The sequence below is a fragment of the Sapajus apella genome, unplaced genomic scaffold (assembly GCF_009761245.1).
Source record: "Sapajus apella isolate SASKATOON/1434 unplaced genomic scaffold, GSC_monkey_1.0 scaffold91, whole genome shotgun sequence".
NCBI classification, from domain to species: domain Eukaryota; kingdom Metazoa; phylum Chordata; class Mammalia; order Primates; family Cebidae; genus Sapajus; species Sapajus apella.
Window position 1 is genome coordinate 1,450,811 of NW_022437031.1, and position 12,214 is coordinate 1,463,024.

Genomic DNA, 12,214 nt, shown 5'->3' on the forward strand with positions numbered 1-12,214 from the left:
GACTTGTTCACTATCATGAGACTAGCATAGGAAAGACCCACTCCATGATTCAGTTACCTCCCACTAGCTCCCTCCCACAACATGTGGAAATTTTGGGAGTTACCATTCAAGATGAGATTTAGGTGGGGACACAGGCAAACCATATCACCATGCAACAGACAGAAACAGATATTTCACTGAAGATTATGTACAGATGGCAAATAAGCAAAAGAAAAGGTAATAAATATCATTAGTTACCAGGGAAATGTAAATTAAAATTATGATGAGATATCAATATATACCTATAAGAATATGTATCAAAATATTAAAAATCAAATATCAAAATTAAAAATAGTGATAGCACCCAATGCTGTGGAGGATGTGGAGAAATTGGATCTGTGATACATTTTTGGTAGGAATGTAAAATGGTATACTTTGAAGAACATTTGGACAGTTTCTTAAAATATGAAAACACGTAATTACCATAACCCAGAAATTTCACTCCTGACATTTACCCCAGATAAATGAAAACTTACATTCACATTTATATTTGAATGTTCTTAGTAGCCTTATGTGTAATAGTTAAAACTCAGAAACAGTTCAGATGTCTTTTAATTAAGTGAAAGGTTAAATCAACAGTGACATACCCATACCAAGGGATATAACTCAGCAAAAACAAACAAAAACAGAATGAACTATTGATATATGCAGCAACTTGGATGAACATTCAGAAACTTAGGCTGTATATTTAAAAATATCTTAAAAGGTACACAGTGTCTAATTCTGATTTTATGATGTTCTTGAAATGACAAAATTATAGAGATTAGTGGTTGCCAGGGGTTGCAGAAGAGAGTGGAATGGTGGTTACTGTGGCTAAAAAATGGTTGCATGAATGATACTTTGAAACACTTCTATACCTTGCCTGTGGTGGCAACTACACAAATCTATACATGCGATATAGCTAAACAGAATTTAATTGTCTCTCCCCCAAAACAGATACACACGCAATTGAGTAAATGTAAAACTGGTGAAACCTGAATTGTGTCAATGGGATTGTCTTAATGTCAACATCCTAATTGTGATATTATACTATAGTTACACAACACATTACCACTGGGGAAATGAGTAGAGGGCACACATGATCTCTCTGCATTATTTCTTACAACTGTATGTGAATCTACAATTATTTCAAGATAAAGTATTTTTTTAAGGATAAACCATGACTATATGTAATACATAACCTTTGTCAAAAGCTCACTGAGAAGAAATCAAATCAGTTATAATAGAATTAGAAATACAAAGAATACTTTTTAAAAGTAGCACTTGCTCTGTAACACCACTATATTTCTAATTTTAAAATAGGAAGATCAATTTGATAAACATAGTGAACAAAAGTATATATTTGTACAAGATCTTAGAGAAGTAAATAAATTAGCAATTCCCCCTTTTTTAAAAAAAAAAAATGTGAAGCCATGGCTTTATTCCAAAAGAAGCTTTTGATCACAGAGAAGATAGCTGTAGTCACCATTGACTGTCTAAGATCTTTCACTATTTATTGAAAGTGCCCCTTAAAAGCAAGCCTTTTTTGGTCTGAGAGCTGAAAACCTCACCATTTCCCTTTTAAAGACTTCCTGGAGACAAACCAATTTGAATAAACCCAAGGCTAATCTGTAGAAAAGATCTTGCCATCTGTGTGTCTGTGTCTTTAGTCAACCCAGCAGGGTACTGAACCATAATATGGACTCCAGTTAAGCCAAGTTCCCTAATAATGTGGTCTGAATGTGTCTCCCAAAAGTTAATGGGTTGGAAACCTAATCCCCAATGCAATAGTGTTGGCAGGTGGAGCCTGATAAAAGGTGATTGGATCATGAGGGTAGAGGCCTCATAGATGGCTTACTGTGGTTATCATGGGAGTGGGTTACTTATTGGAAGACTGGGTTGTTCTAAAGCAAGTTTGATCCCTGGTGCTTTTTTCTTATCTCACATGCTCACTTCTGCCTTCTGTTGTGGGATGACCCTAGTCAGATGCCTGTGCCATGATCTTGGGCTTCCTAGCTTCCAGAGCCATGAGAAATACAATTTTTTTCTTTATAAATTACCCAATTGGCTATATTCTGTTTTATCAGCAGAAAAAAAGACTAAGACACTCATGTCTAGATACGTGTACTGGACTGTATTTGCTGGCCAATATCTATGTGAACCTGCATGTGCTTGTGTATTGTGTGGAGGCAGGTGGACTGAAAAGGGCTGCTATATTTTGCTGCCTTTGGTTTTGCTGCCTACAGAGCTCTTAACTTGACAAGTTCATCAATTGAAATGAAGCACAGCACTAGAACGGAGGTAGACTGCCTTGCCTAGTACCCCAGCTGGGCAACCATTAAATCTAAAATAGGGGGAAAGATAAATAAAATATTGCTTTTGAAATAATGCATTAGGAAGATGGAGGAAAGGAAGAAAAGAAGTGGGCAGTCTTTTAGTAGCTTCTTGCTCAAAAAAGTGACTTCACATGTCTTTCTCATCTCAGATTATTCTGATGTGCCCAACAGTAGCTGAACACTAATTATTGGCATGAGGCCCAGGCTCTGTGACTCTCAGTTGTGCCCATACCATTGCTGAGGCAGTTCCTTTTCTCACAAATCTGGGGGTGAGTTATATACCAAAATCAACAAACATTTCCTCACATGAAGTAAGCCAGTATTCCAGTGCTTTGGACTCCAGTAGATAGGCTCTCACCTGTGGGATTTATTGCATTGTGGTCAATCCCTTATGAAGCCACCAGAGAGGCTGGCTTCAATAGGCCTGTTGTTAGCCAAGTGGTGAGTAAACACTTGATTACCCATATTGAAGAATTGGTTCACAGCTTCCTCCTCTTTTCCATTCTGGAATTCTGATTTGCTAAGGAGAACCCAAAAAGAGTCCTCTAGAAGCAGGGCCTGCTCTGATTAGCTAAAATTCCTTGCTGCATTGCACATTATGTCCTTCAATTCCAGAAGGATTATATCTCAAAACGGTAGAACAACTGATCATCTGGGTGAGCAAGCCTATTGGAGGTGTGGAAAGTAAAGACTGCTTTTAACCATTAAATGTTAAAAAGGATACCTTAAAAGAATTAAAATATTAATGGGGCCAGGCACATTGGCTGATGCCTGTAATCCCCGCACTTTGGGAGGCCTAGGCAGGCAGATCACTTGAGGACAGGAGTTTGAGAACTGCCTGGCCAATATGGAAAACCTATCTCTACAAAAGATATAAAAAATTAGCTGGGCATGGTGGTTCATGCCTGTTATCACAGCTACTTGGGAGGATGAAGCACAAGAATGGCTTAAGCCTGGGGGGCGGAGCTTGCAATGAGCTGTGATTGTGCCACTACACTTCAGCCTGGGTGACAGACTGAGATTGCCAAAAAATAAATGTTAATAGGTAGAACTAGAATGTTATGTTATTGAACACTTTGGGTTTATCCATAACCATAATGTCAGTCAGGAAAACATTATTTCTTCTCCTTCATGAACAGCCATGTCTTATGCAGAGAAATTCTAAAGATGATCAGCAGTTACCTTGATCAAGAAACGTAACAGTATAGGCTCAATAGAGTTAAAATCAAAGAAGAAATAAATATTTCCTCTCTTGAGCCCTCCTTAGTCTTGTGTGGGGACTGCTAGTGAAGACTGAGGAAGCAGGAGGAAAAGGGAAGTTAGGTACATTCATTACTACTGTTGTTCCTGGACAAGAGGGATGTCAGGGTTGTCTCACTTCCTCCGTATCTGCTCTCAGGATAGTAGATGTGCATTAGAGAAATGCAGAGGTTTCACTTACTATACAAACCAGCTGGGCTCCTGTATTAGTCCATTTATGTACCACTATAAAAAACTACCTGAGACTAGGTAATTTATGAAGAGAAGTGGTTTAATTGACTCGTAGTTCAGCATGGCTAGGGAGGCCTCAGGAAACTTACAATCTTGACAGAAGGTGGAGGGGAAGCAAGACACCTTCACAAAGCAGCAGGAAGGAGAAATGCCAAGCAAAGGGGGAATGCCCTTTATAAAGCCATCAGATCTCATGAGAACTTACTATCATGATACTGTTATCATGATTCAGTTACCTCCCACTTAGGTATTTTGATCTGACTGTTGGCATTTAGACTTTTTTTTCCTTTAGTGAGTTTGGCTTATTATCTATGTGCTTTACTCCTGTAAGAACTTTGTAAGCCATAAATCTAGCCACGCCTCCCAGGGTCCCTATGTGCATCTCTTGCCTCTAGTCAAGACTAAAATAAGCTGGGGAAAAAGGAGGAAAAAACTTCCATTTTTTTCCTTAACTCCCAGAAAAAAGACAATTATGTAACATTTCTTGACCATATCTTTTTGTGCCTCAGAGTAAGAAAGAAAGACCCCAGGGGTCCCTCCCACAACAGGTAGGGATTATGAGAACTACAATTCAAGATGAGATTTTGACACAGAAAAACTATATCAGCTCCCTTTTGGCATTTCTGGCTCATAGGGCTCTAAGATTCCCACTATGCTGCACAACTTCAGGGGTACCCATTCACATTGCAAGTTACATGACTGGCATCTCCTGAAGTTGACAAGTGCACAGTCTGTGTAGCAGTATACAACAGCCTTAGCTTTCTTAGGGGACCGTTAATAAAAACTGAGAAGCAGGGGAGAAAATAAGAGTTATCATGAGCTGCTGATTACAGGTTTTCCAACAGCCAGGCAAGACAGAAATTATACCAAGAACAATAGTTGGGCTTCATGCTAGATATCATTAAAAATTTTCTTACTCTGAGACATGAGAAGATGCAGCCAAGAAATGTTACACAATAGTCTTTTTTAAAGAGTTAAGGGGAAAAAAATGGAAGTTTTTCTTTTCCTAGCTGAGTACAGTCCCGACTGGAGGCAAAAGATGCACATAGGGCCCCTGCGAAGTCTGCCTAGTTTTAGGGCTTGCAAAGTTTTTAGAGAAGAAAAATACTAATATGGTTTGGCTGTGTCACCACCCAAATCTAATATTGAACTGTAACTCTCACAATTCCCAGGTGTCCTAAGAAAGACCCAATGGAAGGTGATTGAATTATGGGGGAGGGTCTTTTTCCTGTGCTGTTCTCAAGATATTGAATGAGTCTCATTAGATCTGATGGTTTTAAAAAGAGGAGTTCAATGCTGGGTGCAGTGGCTCGCACCTGTAATCTCAGTACTTTGGGAGGCCAAGGTGGGTGGATCATGAGGTCAGGAGTTCGAGACCAACCTGACCAACATGGTGAAACCCTGTCTCTACTAAAAATACAAAAATTGGCTTGGTGTGGTGGCAAGCTTAAACTCAGGAGGTAGAGGTTGCAGTGAGGCAAGATTGCACCACTGCACTCCAGCCTGGGTGATAGAGCCAGACTCCATCTCAAAAAAAAAAAAAAAAAAAAAAAGGAAAAGAAAAGAAAAGTTTCCCTGAACAAGCTCTCATTTCTTGTCTGCCACCACATTGTGAGGCCTCCCCAGACACATGGAACTGTAAGTCCATCAAACCTCATTCTTTTGTAAATTGCCCAATCTTGGTATGTCTTTATCAACAGCGTGAAAAAGGACTAGTACAGTAAATTGGTACTGGGAGTGGGGCATTGTGGTAGATATCCAAAAATTTGGAAGCAACATTGGAACTGGTAACAAGCGGAGGTTAGAGCAGTTTGGAAGGCTCAGATGAAAACAGGAAAATGTGGAAAAGTTTGTAACTTCCTAGAGACTTGTTGAATAGCTTTGGCCCAAATGCTGATAATGATATGGACAATGAAATCCAGACTGAGATTATCTCAGATAGAGATGAGAAACTTGTTGGGAACTAGAGCAAAGGTGGCTCTTGTCATGTTTTACCAAAGAAAGAAACTGGTGGCATTTTGCCCCTGCCCTAGAGATTTGTGGAATGCTTAACTTGAGAGAGAGATGATTTAGGGTATCTGATGGAAGAAATTTCTTAGCAGCAAAACATTCAAGAAGTGACTTGGGTGCTATTAAAAGCATGGAGTTTTGAAAGGGAAACTTTATAAAAGTTCAGAAAATTTGCAGCTTGGCAGTGCAATAGAAAAGAAAATCTCATTTGCTGAGGAGAAGTTCAAACCTGTACAGAAATTTGCATTATTAATGAGGAGCCAAATGTTAATCACCACAGCAATGGGGAAAATGTCTCCAGGGCATGTCAGAGGCCTTTGCAGCAGTCCCTCCCACCACAGGCCTGGAGGATTAGGAGGAAAAAATGGTTTCCTGGGCTGGGGCCAGGGTCCCTCTGCTGTGTACAGTCTAGGGACTTGGTGTCCTGCATCCCAGCTGCTCCAGTCATGACTAAAAGGAGCCAAGGTACACCTGAGGCTGTTGCTTCAGAGGGTGGAAGCCCCAAGCCTTGGAAACCTCCATGTGGTGTTGACCCTGTAGGTGCACAGAAGTCAATAACTGAGGTTTGAGAACTTCCACCTAGGCTTCAGAGGATGTATGGAAATGCCTGGATGCCCAGGCAGAAGTTTGCTCCAGGGGAAGGGCCCTCATGTAGAACCTCTGCTAGGGCAGTGCGGAAGGGAAACATGGGGTCAGAGCTCCACACAGAGTCCCCACTGGGGCATTGCCTTGTGGAGCTATGAAAAGAGGGCCACTGTCCTCCAGACCCCAGAATAATAGACCCACCTACAGCTTGTACTGTGCACCTGGAAAAGCCTCAGACACTCAATGCCAGCCCATGAAAGCAGCTGGTGGAAGTGCTATACCCTACAAAGTCACAAGGGCAGAGCTGCCCAAGACCATGGAAACCCACTTCTTGCATCAATGTGATCTGGATGTGAGACATGGAGTCAAAGGAGATCATTTTGCAGTTTTAAGAATTGACTGCCCCACTGAATTTTGGACTTGCATGGACCCTGGAGCCCCTTTGTTTTGGTCAATTTTTTCCATTTGGAACAGCTGTACTTACCCATTTCCTGTACCCTCAGAAGTAACTAACTTGCTTTTGATTTTACAGGCTCATAGGTGGAAGGTACTTGCATTGTTTCAGATGAGACATTGAACTGTGGACTTTTGAGTTAATGGTGAAATTAGTTAAGATTTTGGGGGACTGTTAAGAAGGCATAATTGGTTGTGAAATTTGAGTACATGAGATTTAGGAAGGGCCAAAGGTAGAATGATATGATTTAGGTGTGTCCCCACCCAAATCTCATCTTGAATTGTAACTCCCACAATTCCCATGTGTCATAGGAGAAACCCAGCAGGAGGTGATTGAATAATGGGGGCAGGTCTTTTCTTTGCTGTTCTCATGATAGTGAATGAGTCTATGAGATACAATAGTTTTAAAAATGGGAGTCTCCCTGCACAAGCTGTCTCTCTTTTCTTGTCTGCCACCATGTGATATGTGCCCTTCACCTTCTTCCATTATTGTGAGGCCTCCCCAGTCATGTGGAACTGTAAATACATTAAACCTCTTTCTTTTGTAAATTGCCCAGTCTCAGGTATGTCTTTATCAGCAGCATGAAAATGGACTAATACAAGAACCTAGATGATAAACCAAAACCCCAAAGGAAAAAAAAAGTATAAATGCCAACAGTCAGATCAAAATATCTAAAGTCGGCAAACACAAGGCAATAACCAGACTAAGACAATAATCAGAATAAGTTAGACTGTAGACAAGTGCACAGAAATGGTGAGGAAATTGTCATTCTTGTGTTCCAGCTCTGTAACTGATGAGGTAGCTTTCTATAAAACTAATGCTATTAGAGAAATTTAGGCCTCCTAACATTAAAAATAAGCAACATAGGCTTTTCTTTTTTTTTTTTTTTTTTTTTTTTTTTGAGGCTGAGTCTCACTCTGTCACCCAGGCTGGAGTGCAGTAGCATGATGGCTCACTGTAACGTCTACCTCCCAGGTTCAAGCAATTTTCTTTCCTCAGCCTCCTGAGTAGCTTGGATTACAGGAATGCCCCACCATGACCAGCTATTTTTGTACTTTTAGTACAGACAGGGTTTTACCATGTTGGCCATGCTGGTCTCAAACTCCTGGCTCTAGGTTATCCACCCACCTCAGCCTCCAAAGGTGCTTGGGATTACCAACATGAGCCACCGCACCCCACCGGCATCATAGACTTTTATCTCAAAGTGTGTGCACGCGCACACACACACACACACACACACACCCCTCAAAGGAATAAATAGCCGAATGATAATTCCAAAAAGCATCTTATTTACTGAAACTCTGATTTCTTTTAATTTTCCCACCACAGAAAAAGGCTTATTTTTTTGTCGAAAAAGGACACATTTTCTTACAATTAAGAAAATTGGGAACCCTGTGGTTTGATTCCACTGAGAAATAGTGGTAAAAAGGACACTGAATTGGGCTAATAAAAAGGAAAAATAATGATAAGGATAAAAAATAATATTCTAGTTGGAGAAATCATATATATACACATGATCCCCTACTTGTTTTGGTTCAACTTATAATTGTTTTATTTTACAATGGTGTGAAAACAATATGCAAATAATTTTCAATATAATTACATGATAAAAATATTGTAAGTATTTTCAATTTATGATGTTTATCCAGATGTAACCCCATTTTAAGTTGAGGAGCATCTGTATGTGAAACTGACAAACAGCACAGGATAATGATCTAATAAATGTAAAAATTAGATTATTATTATTAGGAAAAGAATACAGAATTTTGCTGTGTGACCTTGAACAAATCCCTTCTCTTCTCTGTGCTTGGATTCTTAATTTCTAAAACGAAGAAATTAGATTTCGGTTTTAGAGAGACCTGCTGCCCCTGCTGCTCTTTGGTACTGTAATTGGGGGCATTCTGCACTGTGCTAGTGTTGGTATAGACCCCTGAGATCTTGCTCAGAGCATGCATGGGCAGTTCAGTGCTCTTTGACAAAGATAAATAGGAGACAAAATCATTAAACAAAAACTAGTTCTGTATAACTTAAAACTGGTGATTTCAGAAACTGTGTGCTCTGGAAACATGAGTTACCTTTCCTTGCCTCTCTTGTAGTCCCTGTTCTTCTTCTGTTTCTACTCACTCAACATGCTCATGAGTGTGGACACACACACACACACACACACACACACACACAGACCCCAAACGTTTCCCTTCCTTTGGATTACTGAGCTATTTAGACCAACATCCCCCAGAGTCAGGCAAGGAAATTAAAGAGCAGCACTCACTCTGGGACATCTGTGTTGTCTCAGGAGATTTATTTGTCTAAGAAGGTGGTGGGGGATGGCAGCAAAACAAAATTGACCTGTAGGATTTCAATGATCCAGATGTTTAAAAAGATTGATGTGTGCAGATTTCCAGTGGTCGCACTTGTAAGTGAAATTAATGAGTGAGGATTTCTATGATTTAGATTTTAGATTGAGACATTGACTACCTTCTGCAGAAGTCTGGCCTGCAGACCCTGACTCAACGATGGATGAATGAATGCATTCTCACACCGTTACAGTGATTCAAATGAACTAGGAATGGTGAGCTAGGGATATAAGGTGCATTCTTATATCTATAACATTTTTAATATTTCTTCCTCTTTGTAATTTTTCTATTTCTGTTTTGGTCAAGCAGTGATGTTACCACTTATGAGTTTACTTGCTCATTGTCATAAGCTAATGGGCTAGGCAGTGAGCTGTGGACTCAAGATTAAGCTTTATTAAAGCTGTTTCAAGATTTTGTAACAGATAAACAGAGTAAGCCAAGTCACTTACTATATTTATAAGTTGAGAGGAAAAAGTTTTTGATGTCAAAACCAGGGCTTTAATTTCAACTCTTTGAGTGCCAGTAAACTTAGATTAAGTGATTGAATTATGTGGTCTTTCCCAGACTTTTCCTTATTTACCTGTTCTATCAATAAATAGTGTCAAAGCATCAGGCATGGAGAAGTGCAATACTGCTTTCAATTGCTCTTTCCTTAAAGGAATCTTGATGGAATTGGGATTATAACTTAGCAATTGACTGTATAATTTGTTAACATGGCAAGCTGAATATTGATAACATGAAGTTTAAAAGGAAATCTGAAAATATATCTGGAAGCAGAGACTCAAAGAATGTACTTTAACCATGTGCTTAGTCTTAGGCAGAATACCACAAATTTCAGCATTGACTTTTCAGGCTAAATTTATGGACCTTAAACTGACAAACAGTTCTGAAAACGTGACTCACTATCAGAGCAAAGGCTATCTCAAATCAATCTGTTATGGGTATGTTTTCACCACACTCACATACAAATTTCTTTTACTTTCTGAGAAGGGGCACAACATTTTTACTTTTTAATTCAACAAATATTATTTAACTTGGCTTAAAGGTTTTCTTTACAGGATAATGTGTGGTTTTAGATGCTTAGCTTTCAATTGTTCTTCAACTAATTTGTGGGCTTTTTTTTATAGCCGATATATATATTTGTAGAGTCAGGATTTTGCCATGTTGCCCAGGGTGGTTTTGAACTCCTGGGCTCAAGAAATCCTCCCTACTGGGCTCCTAAAGTGCTGGGATTACAGGCATGACCACCACACCTGGCCCAATCCTTTCATTTTACAGATGGAAAAGCTAAGGCTTGATGCATAGGCCACAGAAGGGAATCCGTGCTTTTTGAAAAATTGGGCCTTAGTGGAGTGATCCAGTCTAAAATGCTTTCTCTTCTTGTCATCGTGCCTACTTCTGAGAGTCAGAACTAAAACCCAGGCCACCTTCCTGACACCCTCCTGTGATTTTGATGACAGACCGCTTTTCACAAGAAAGAGGCCATGGGTTCTAGATAACTGACATACTGGTTATTAGGAAGATTTAATCTCAAAAAACTGGCTGTAAGGACTGGAAACAGAGGAATTGGATGGAATATTGTTTCAGCAACCCAGGCTAGAGAGTAGAAAAGCCTTGACCAGGAAAACAGAAAGAAAGAAGAAATCTGACAAAGCAAAAGACTTGATAGGATGTATTGACTGATGCTACAACACAGGATGAAGAGAAAATGGAAAGGTTTGGAGCCAAGATCGAATGGGAATATACAAGGATATCCTTGACAAAAGCATAGTGGTGTTGATTGCTGTGGAAAGTGACAGAGAAAAGCAGAGGTACTGTCAGAGGTGTTTGAACCAGAGCCACTCCATTTTCAGTGAGGGCTAAGAAAATGAGGCTTGGACTTGCTGAGCTGGATTCTCAGATAGTTAGGTAGTCCTAGCCTCTAGATATTTAGGATTAAGGAAACAAATTAAGAATGTTTACTAAACAGACCCTGGAGTGTCCAGATATCCCATGCTCTGGAGAACAAAGGCCTTCCTAATTTTACTTTAAAGATAGTAACATTGAGGCTGGATGCAATGGCTCACACCTGTAATCCCAGTACTGTGGGGGGCTGAGGAGGGTGGATCACAAAGTCAGGAGTTTGAGAACAGCCTGGCCAAGATGGTGAAACCCTGTCTCTGCTAAAAATACAAAAAATAGACAGGCATGGTGGCAGGTGCCTGTAATTTCAGCTACTTGGGAGCCTGAGGCAGGAGAATCGCTTGATCCCAGGAGGTGGAGGTTGCAGTGAGCCGAGATGGCACCACTGCACTCTAGCCTGGGCAACAGAGCAAGATTAAAAAAAAAAAAAAAGATAATAGCATCGATTCTTGCAAAAATAAAGTAACTAAGAAAATTAATTCTTTATCACAAACCCTTGTAGCAGAACACATCTTCTACATGTATACAAGCATTGGATACAAGCATTGTATCTAGGATGGATGCACTCATCCTCTTGCTTTTGGGAATGTCCTACTCTGTCTACAGAGTAGCTTCTTTACACAATTTTACTTTCTAAATAAACTTGTTTTTGCTTTGTACGGAGAACACGCGGTGAATTCCTTCTTGCATGACATACAAGGACTCTCTCTTGGGGTCTGGATCGGGAACCCTTTCCTGTAACAGAACCTTATTTTAGATAAGTTATATTTGTGATGATGGAAATGTGTACAAGTACACATGTCCTCCAGGTAGGAATTTAAGTTGCAGGTTGAAGAGAGATATGAAAGTAAACAAGGCAATAAATTTTCTGAATTAGTTCAAAGGATAAAGACTGGAGCATCTGCATGGATAAAGGGATATATAAATAAAAAAATTAAATGCTGGAAGCCAAAACAAAAAGCATCAGTCCATACATTACTGTCTGCAAATCACTATTGTATATATTAACTCATCAAATCCTCATAGTAGCTCTTGTAGATTCCATTCATTCTCTCATTCATATG